The sequence below is a fragment of the Gekko japonicus genome, unplaced genomic scaffold (genome assembly GCF_001447785.1).
Source record: "Gekko japonicus isolate JY-2015 unplaced genomic scaffold, Gekko_japonicus_V1.1 scaffold748, whole genome shotgun sequence".
Lineage (NCBI taxonomy): Eukaryota > Metazoa > Chordata > Lepidosauria > Squamata > Gekkonidae > Gekko > Gekko japonicus.
In genome coordinates this window covers 621,822-630,224 of record NW_015164206.1, presented here as the reverse complement: position 1 = coordinate 630,224, position 8,403 = coordinate 621,822, and positions in this window count along the sequence as shown.

Here is an 8,403-nt window from a genome sequence, read left to right as displayed (position 1 = left end):
TCTCTCTCTCTCACACACACACACACACACACACACACACACACACACAGCTCCATGGCTGCTTCCTGCTTCATGCCGGAGAGATACAAAGACAAGCCTCTGTGTCTCTCTCTTGCACTCACAGAAAGAGCTTCTGCTTCCTTTTCTGGGGCTGCTCCTCCTCTTTAGGGGAAGGAGGGGAGGAGAGAGAGAAAACAAAGTGGGAATCCCATTGCAGCTGCAAGACCAACGTTTTATTCCAGGTATAAGCTTTTGTGTGCAAGCATACTTCTTGGACGGGTAGGTGGGAGGGAGGGAGGGAGTGGCACAATGTACATTGAGGAAATTATTTTGGCTTAATTCTAAAAAGTTGTTTAAAAAAAAAAAAACAACTATTGGATTTCTCTGTTCATATCTGAATTTATTTATTTTTTTCAAAAAGAGCCTGATTAGGAATTAGAACACTTGGATTGGTCGTTATATCTTGGAGAGTGGGCTGATTTCAGATGCCAAATGATAATAGCACACATTGGTAATGAGACTGGAAAACTAGCTCTCAATTCAGTCCAGGAGGATGCATTGTGTTGAGCTTCATTATCAATTGCAATTCAGCAGTCTTTCTTTCTAATCTCCCTTTGAAATTCCTTTGTAAAAGCACTGCTACACTTAGGTTAGGAACTGAATGTTGTGGTTTCTAATGGTAGTCTCTTATGTCCATTTATTGTTTGCATCCTCCTGGATGGAATTGAGACCTAGGTTTCCTGTCTCATTACCAATGCTGATATCTCCACGCCTACTACCCCTCTGCATATCACACCTAATCCAGTCAAAGTTACTATTGTAATTCACCTGCTATTGCCATTTGACATCTGAAATCACATTTATAAAGTTTATATCTCTGGTACCTTGTTTTACATTTTATGGCACGCATGGCCTGGCCCAACAAAGTGACATTTATGTCAGATCTGGCCCTCATAACAAATGAGTTCGCCACCTCTGCCTTAAAGACTAGCAAAATTTGTGATAGGGTCTGAGCTTTTGTGAGTCACTGCTCGCTTCTTCAGATGGCACAAAAGCTCATACCCTACTAAAATTTTTGTTAGTCTTTAAGGTGCTACTGGACTCTTACTCTTTTCTGCTACTACAGACAGACAGACACAGCTACCCATCTTGATCTATCTCCCGGCATGTAGCTATGAACACTTGGAAGGTACCACTTAATATCGAAAGAAAACTTCTGTTTACAGGGACAGCTTATCCAAATGGATTTTTATAACAAAAATGGAAACAATGAATGTGGGGGAGATTGTCCCCACTTCTGTCCCCATCTCCAGGGAGTGGGGTGCCACTATGGGACTGCCCCCGTGACCAAGGGAAATGTATCAGAAGTCCAGAGGGGAGGCAGGCTGAGAGCAGCAATCTTTTCTGTTTAGGGTGTGCCCACCTCCAGGCCTCCAAAGGCCTATCTCCACCCTAGGAAACCCCTGGACATCTGGAGGCACAGACTGGGAACCGCGGGGTTTGGGGAGCGGAGGGGCCTCCGTGGAGTACAATGCCAGAGAGTCCACCCTTCAAAGCAGCCATTTTCTCCCGGGGAACTGATCTCTGTCGTCTGGAGATCAGATGTAATTCTGGGGAATCTCCAGGCCCTGCCCGGAGACTGCCAACACTCCTCTACCTTGCCCTCCCCCTCCTCCTAGCTCTCAGGAGCCCTCGGGTTGACAGGCCCACAAACCTGCAAAGGTCCTGTCTTTTCAACCTTCATGGAACCTTGGATAGGTAGCAATGAACATGTTTTTGCTTGCAAGGAATTTTAGCATTAACTAGAAGGACAGGAGGATAGCATGTATGGCGAAATGCAGAATGGCTAACAGGCATTAAGCTCACTCTCATGTGTATAGGTTCACTTACTATTTGCAATGCATAGTGGTTTATTGCTGATCTCTCTACTACCTGGTGGTATGTCCTCTACTGGGACCAATGTTGCCTCTAAACTGTGGAGTCTTGTGAGCAAAAATTCAACTCTGTGAGCTACTAGCATTAAAGTTGTGAGCGAGCAATTTGGCTACTGCATAAATCAGTGTGCTCTGGAGCCATCTTTCCTGAGCTAAGACAAAAATCTGTGAGCCGGAGACTAAAAAACTGTGAGCTAGCTCACACTAACTCAGCTTAGAGGGAACACTGACTGGGACCTGGCTTAAAACTGTACAGTAGATTCATATCTTACTTGGCTTTATTTGCTCAGTGGTTTATGTATCCAACATTATTTGCAACCTCCAGGTGGGGTCTGGAGATCTCCCAGAATTACTGCGGAAATCCAGCCAACAGATATCCGTTCCCCTGGAGGAAATGGCTGCAGAGTCTACCCTCCAAAGCAGTCATTTCCTCCAGGGGAATGGTTCTCTGTTGTATGGATTCCCGCTGTAATTCTGGGAGATCTCCAGACACCACCTGGAGATTGCAGTTTGGTGTAGTGGTGAAGTGTGCAGACTCTAATCTGGGAGAACTGGGTTTGATTCCCCACTCCTCCACTTGCAGCTGCTGGATGATCTTGGGCAAGACATAGCTCTGTCAGCGCTGTCCTTGAAAGAGCAGTTCTCTCAGAGCTCTCTCAGCCCCACCTACCTCACAGGGTATCTGTTGTGGGGAGGGGAAGGGAAAGGAGTTTGTAAGCCCCTCTGAGACTCCAGATGAAGAGCGGGGTATAAATCCAATCTCTCTTCCTCTTCCTCTTCTTCTTTGTCAAATAACATTTCTACCCCACTGAGGTCCCTCCCCTTCTCAGACTCCTCCCTCCCCAGACTCCACCCCACAAATCTCTAGCTATTTCCCAACCCTGAATTGGCAACCCCGCCTAAGGACATTCAGCCCAGCCACTGCCTCTCCGCCTAACGCACCTCGCAGGCCTTTTCATAGCCAATATCCCACCATGAACCATTGTGACATGATAGCATCATTTCTGCTCATATAAGTGAAGTTTGCAGTGCTGAAATCCAACTCTAAATCAGCCAGTGAAAAGAAATATAGCCGCTGAATAGATATCAAAAACCCTAATTATGTGACGAAGGGGAGTGGGGTGGAGGATTTGATGTAGTCTTGCGGTTGAGATGGATACCGAACTCATGCTCCTTTGAAGTCCGTCATACATTCCTTGGTATCTTTTGCAGCCTGAGATGCCTCGAGTCTGCTTCTGATTAGATAATTGACATAAAACTAGGCCAAACAAATACCAGTCTCTTAAAATAAACGGCAGAGGTCCATGAACTTTGCAGAATGCAAGGAAAAGGTCTCTCGTCAACTCAAAATCATTCTGTGAAAAATCAGGTATTTGGCAGGAATTTTCCTTTTGTCTTATCAACCCCAGCATCAAGACATCTGGGGGGCGGGGGGAACCCTGAAAAACATTAAAGTGGGTAACGGTTTGAACCTGACTCTTGGCATCTGTTTAAGAAGCATTAAGTAAAACTTTTTCCCCCCCCTGAAGCGGAACGCTGTCAGAACAGTTTGGCCAGAATCCATCACGGATACCTCGATTCTGTTCTTTCCCCCCTGCTAAGACAAGTGCAAACAACCCTCTTACCAATTTATTAAGTTGGTATCAAATAACACAGAGACACAGCTGCAAATTAAACAAATTGAACTGTAAATGAAGCTAAATATATATATATATTTAGATGATGCACCACACTGTGACACCGGGTGGCCAGTCTCGGGTTAGGGTTAAGAAGTTGTGTGTACAGGTTAGTGTTAATCAGTCCAACGATGAGGATTATCAGACATCATTTGTGTGTGTTTTCCAATAATTCAGTTTCTTTCAGAAAAAGAAGTGGTTCCCTCTTTTGTTAAGGATAAACACTGCCTCTGTTTCTGAATGTACTGTTGCTAAAATCTGTATATTTACTCATGCTACTAACCTGTTTATAAGCTGATGCAAACAGTAAGATATATGACATGTACATGTGCAGAATAATGCCTCCTTGGGTATTTAAATAACGTTAGTAGGCTGTATTAATGTATCAAAACCAACGTTGCCCTTTTTATCATATTATTATTCTTCACTGTTATATGTTGAAAATATTTTTTTTAAAAGAAAAAGTTAGTGTTAATAGCAGTTCCCATAGCATACAGCATAAACAACAAGAGCTATATGATATAGAGTTGCCACCACCCCGTAGGCTGGAGTAGGGTTGCCAACCTCCAGGTGGGGCCTAGAGATCTCTTGCTTTTACATCTGATCTCCAGCTGACAGAGATCAGCTCCCCTGGAGAACATGGCTGCTTTGAAGGGTGGGCTCTGTGGCACTGTACCATGCTGAGGCCCCTCCCCTCCCCAAACCCCACCCTCTCCCGGATCCACCTCCAAAGTCTCCAGGTATTTTCCTGGCAACCCTAAGACAGCACCCCTGAAGTGTTTAAAAGAGGCCTCAAGAAAACCGACTCATCTCTTTAAAAGCCCCCATAACCTCCTTCTGAATTATTTGTTTTTATTTTGTATCGGAATATTACTTCTTTCCACCCTGCCTTTTCTATTCCACTATACAAAAACAAGCTACTTTCTCTCTCGAATGCAAAACCAGTGGGAATCATGGGATATTAAATCCTGGCTCCACAGTAGAGATCTCAAGTCCCCCCGGGGGGCCCAGAGGCCCATTCCCCGGCACTCCCCGACGTGTGCGTCACCCGGAAGTGACACGGGCACGCTGGGCATGGGGCCACGGCCATACAAGGGAAAACTCTATGGTTTTCCCTTGTATGGTCGTGGCCTCGCCCCCAGCGTGCCCGGCGTCATAACATCACTTCCTGGTGATGTGTGTGTGGCGCACGCGCTCCAGGATCCACCCAGGAGTCCCCCGCCGCCAAGGTAAGTTCCACTTGGCAACCCTACTCCACAGACTGAGCTCTGTTGTTGGAAATGCTCTCCCATGCAAAAGAACGTCCTCAGGACAACCCTGAAGCCGTTTTTATGCTTGAACCATCACCCCCTCTCTGCAAGGGATTCTGGGAACTGTAGTTCTCGGAAGGGTACAGAAACACTAACAAAAAACACAAACAAACCCAGAGCCCTCACACTTCCCAGAGTTCTTTAGGGGAAGCCATGAGATTTCTTGGAAATCAGATGGACATTTGTAGTGTAGTGCAGTGTAGTGTAGATGGGACCCCCTTACTAGTAAATTCTTGAAAACCAAATTTAGCAAAGAAGAAGTAAGACGATAGGTAAGAGGCTAAACAATTTAGACAACTCTTATGCTAAAAAGAACCCTGATGAAATACTCCTTTAAAGAATTTGAGGGGGAATACATGGAAGTATTTTGATTATATTCTTCCATAAGGTGTTCAACTCAAAGGACTGAAACTCTAAACCGAAGAAAAATGGGAAGATTCCCAGTGGTGACTGGATATTCCTAATGGTCAGTCTCTTAAATATATAAACGTGTTGCCTGTTTGCTGACTGGGTATTTGTGCACACATCCTGTTCCAGAGGATATTTTTTAACATTTGGAAATAGCTCTACTTTTTCTGGCATTCTTCCTCATCTGTCAGAAGAGGGGCCGGGGAGCCAGCGTTGAGATATTTGAAAACAGAATCTTATAAAAAAAGTAGATTTCAAAGTTATTTTTATTGAACCTTTTAAAAATGAGAGCCAGGGCTGTTGGGGATAATAACAGAATATCAGGTCCAGCCTGTATTGATACTGACAGCTCGAACACAAAATTACTTGGGTCGACAGATTTTTTTCCTCCATCACCCCCCACCCGGGGAAAAAAAGCTATTATTGCCGACAATTGTAGACACTCCTTGCTGCAAAGCAAAAATTGTAGGTCTCCAAGAACAATAAATAGGATACTCTGTCCTATATTTTCTATGTCTGGCTTTGCCAGAAGAAAATAACTATACATATAATAGCCAATTAGCAACATTCTGTCTCTTCGTCACATTCTAGAGTGACCAGAACCCAGCATGGGAGCTAAGCACATAGAAGTGAGCACGGTCACCAAATCCAAAAACACAAACAAAATCTGTGTAATATGTTTTACTAGGAGTAAGGCCCCTTGTGGGAAGAAACACAACGAGCTCTAGAAGGAAGCTCCAGGTGAGTGTCCCGACTGTGGCTGGTGGAGCGGCAGAGGGAAGGGGAAAATAGAGGGAGGCAAGCCATGTTTATTTCCTTCTGCTTAGCTATAAGGCAGGGCTGCTTCAAGTCATTTTGCTGCCCCAAGTGGGTAGTATGGGAAGACAGCCTCATGGTAACAGGTATGGTTCCCTCCACCCCGACTTATGTTGATTTGAGGCTATGCAGTGGCAGCTAAGATAGAAAAGCACCTCCTCCCAGTACATGATGCTACACGTCGCTCTGGCAACTGGGCTCCAAACAGCCCCGTTGCCAGAGTGACGCGTAGCATCATGTCCTGACAATGGCGGTGCAATGCATCTTGCCATCCCCGCGGCACGGATTCTGCAAAGACATGCAGATCCCCACTGTGATTTGGCGAGATTTGGGAGACCTAGACTTCAGGAGGTAATAATGCCATAGAGTCCACTGCCCAAAGCAGCCATTGTAATAGCTGGGAAATTTTCTGTAGGGGAAATAATGTGCTGTGGCTGGGAAACACTGTGATTTCTGGGAGATCTCCAGGCCCCACAGGAAGATTGGCAACTCCAGTGACTGTTTAGGGAAGATTGGGATATGTATTTTACCTCAGGACACATTCAATGACTCGGAACAACAAACTGTTTAGAATGTTAGAGGCAAAGGCGAATCAGGCCACATGTGCAAATGATCTCTGTGTTCCCACTGGCTATTGGGGGGAGAGGAACAGCAAACTGTTTAGAGTATTGGAAGCGAGACTCAGGCAACGCAGCCAGTGGATAGGGACAGCTTCTGAGTGACAGATCAGGGAGCGAACTGATTTGGGAGTGTGTGGAATGTTCAGGAGAGTCTATGACCAAAACAGAATGATATGTAAGGAGAGATTAGGACCAATCAAATTGACTCAAAACATGGTGCAAGCTTTTGAACGCATCAGAACTCTTCATCAGGATGGATGATACAAAATTATCTTTTAAAAAAATAATAGAAGAGCATCTTCCTATCCTTTAAAAATTCTAACAACATCCAGCATAGTGATGAGCTCTGGTGAGCTCAAAAGCTTGCCCAACATTTTGTGTCAATTTGATCCCAATAAAAGGCATTACATGGATTTTGTTTGTGTTTTTGGATCTTATAGAATCATAGACTCATGGAGTTGGAAGGGGCCATACAGGCCATCTAATCCAACCCCCTGCTCATCTACTTGCAATTTCTTGCTTTCGAACTGCTAGGTTGGCAGGAGCTGGAACTAGAGACGGGAGCTCACTCCGTCATGCGGGCATACTCGGGTCTCGAACTGCTGAACTACCGACCTTCCACAGCCTGCAGTTCAGTGTCTTAACCACTTGAGCCACCGCAGCTCCAACTCTGTAAAATAGTTTTTCCTAATATCCAGCTGGTACCTTCCCACCCTCAATTGAAACTTATGATTGTGAATCCTGTCCTCTGCTGCCAACAGGAACAGCTCCCTGCCCTCCTCTCAGAGACAGCCCTTCAAATACTTCAAGAGAGAGAGCAATCATGTCCAGTGTTCCTTCTAAACTGAGTTAGTGTGAGCTAGCTCACAGTTTTTTCGCCTCCGGCTCACGCATTTTTGTCTTAGCTCAGGAAGGATGGCTCCAGAGCCAACTAATTGATGCAGTAGCCAAATCACCTGCTCACAACTTTAATGCCAGTAGCTCACAAAGTAGGATTTTGGCTCATGGGACTCCACAGCTTAGAGGGAACATTGATCATGTCCCCCCTCAACTTCCTCTTCTCCAGACTGAACATTCCCAAGGACTTGGTCTCCCAGGCCCCTGATCATCCTCATCTTGTAAAGGCCAATATTAGGGTTGCCAACTCTGGGTTGAGAAGTACTTGGAGATTTTAGCGGTGGAGCCTGGGGAGGGCAGCGTTTTGGAAGGGTTGGGACCTCAGCAAGGATGTAGTGCCACAGAGTCCACCTTCTGAAGCCGCCATTTGCTCCACGGGAACTGATCTCTGTCATCTGGAGATCAGTAGCAATTCTGGGAGATCTCCAGCTGCCACCTGGATGTTGGCAACCCTGACCAATAGTTATACAACTCAGTGTACTTCATGGTCACCCAATGCCACTGAGTCCTACGAGGCAATCTACAAATGAGCAACATTGCTAAGGGAGGATCCAAATTTGCTTGCTCCCATGCAAAACAAGGGCGCAGAGATAGCATTTCCCTCCATCCCAACTGAATCCCTGAGGGTAAAATACGTGATTTCTCCCCCCTTACACTCGTGTTTGAAAAGCACTGTGTGAGGGATGCCCTTGAGAAAGCCATGTTCTGGAATCAGCTACTCTTCTGACCCAAACTTTCTGAT